The sequence below is a fragment of the Myotis brandtii genome, unplaced genomic scaffold (assembly GCF_000412655.1).
Source record: "Myotis brandtii unplaced genomic scaffold, ASM41265v1 scaffold39, whole genome shotgun sequence".
Classification (NCBI taxonomy): domain Eukaryota; kingdom Metazoa; phylum Chordata; class Mammalia; order Chiroptera; family Vespertilionidae; genus Myotis; species Myotis brandtii.
The window spans coordinates 2,033,973-2,035,629 of record NW_005364953.1 but is presented as its reverse complement, the minus strand read 5'-3'; the positions used below and the strand labels follow the sequence as shown (position 1 = coordinate 2,035,629).

Sequence of the window (1,657 nt, the reverse complement as noted above, 5' to 3'; positions counted from 1 at the left end):
CCATCTTGGTTGGGTTAATTTGCATATAGTTGCTCTGATTGGCTGGTGGGCATGGCTTAAGGTGTAGCGAAGGTATGGTCAATTTGCATGTTTGTCTTTTATTAGTGTAGATAAGCAATTGATTGGTAAGTGCTTTGGTTAGAAAAGTAGTAGCATTCAGTGGGTTCTAAAATACTTTTATCTTGATGGTAAGTTAAGAAAATGACACTGGCTGGCCTTTTGTCCTGAGGCATATTGGCTTAGGGTCACTGACTCAATTTTTTTCCTATTTTTGTTGTTGTTGCTACTTTGCAAAGCATCTTATATTCCCTTGTGACATATCACTGCTTAACACTTGTTTTCTTATTTTAATTTCCATGCTCTTATGTTTTATTTCCATCACTTGACTGGAAATTCTTTTTATTTTTTAAACTTATCTTTATTGTTGAAAGAATTACAGTTGTCCCCTCCCCCCCCCCATAAACCCTCTCCAGCCTGCTCCCACCCCCTTCCGAGGCCTTCACTGCACCATTGTCTGTCCATGGGTTATGCATATAAGTTCTTCAGTTAATCTTTTCCCACCATCCCTTTCCCTCTAAAATACATCAGTCTGTTGCATGCTTCAATGTCTCTAGATCTATTTTGTTCATCAGTTTATTTTGTTCATTAGATTCCACATATAAGCGAGACCATGTGATACTTATCTTTCTCTGACTGGCTTATTTGACTGGAAATTCTTGTGGGATGAGTATAATAGTCCATATTTGTTATATGTCCCCCCTCCACTGCCACCATGAGGTGTGACATAGGACTACAATACTCAGGACTATGGTACTTGAGTGTTTGCTATTATCCTTGAATTATTTTTGAAGAGTATGTTTACTAAAACACTAGAGTCCTGGTGCATGAAATTCATGCATGGGGGAGGATGGTCTCTCAGCCTGGCCTGCACCCTCTCGCAATCCAGGACCCCTCAGGGGGTGTCCGACTGCCGGAATCAGGCCTAAACTGGCAGTTGGACATCCCTCTCGCAATCCGGGACCGCTGGCTCCTAACTGCTTGCCTACCTGCCTGCCTGATCGCCCCTAACCCCCCTGCCTGCCTACCTGATTGCCCCTAATCACTGGCCTGCTTGCCTGATCGCCCCTAACTGCCTGATCGCTCCTAACCACCTCTGCTTCGGCCCCTGCTGCCACGGCTTCATCCTGAAGGTTGTCCGGAAGGACATCTGGAATGACTTCCAGAAGGTAGTTAGGCTGTCCAGTCTAATTAGCATATTATGCTTTTATTATTATAGATTATTATAGATAGGTTCTTTGAAAGCAGTGACTCAATTTTCTATTTCTGTATCTATCATTGCAACAGATCCTAAGTAAAGAAACCATAAATGACTAAAATATAAGTTGTTTATTATTAAATATGATATATGCAAACATGAAATAATTCTGTGTGGGTAATCACAAGGGTAAAATAGTTATTAGAACACATATTACCCTATACTAGTATAGTAAGCCATTATTTATAATGATAAATATCAGTGTAGCACTCACATGTATTACATCAATAAAATAATGTGTTAGTAGTACACTACATAATTACCTCAGGTAAAGGCAGGCAATGCTTTTATATTGATCCCATTTTTTATTTTAATTTAATTAATTAATTAATTTATTTTTTA

General features: G+C 39.4%; 1 protein-coding gene across 5 annotated transcripts in view; it reads right to left on the bottom strand.

Annotated features, from left to right (window-relative positions):
- The window catches only part of GRIA3 (glutamate receptor, ionotropic, AMPA 3), a 323,974-nt gene that overhangs the window by 69,439 nt on the left and 252,878 nt on the right, over positions 1-1,657 (bottom strand). The gene's annotated exons all lie outside the window — the stretch shown is intronic.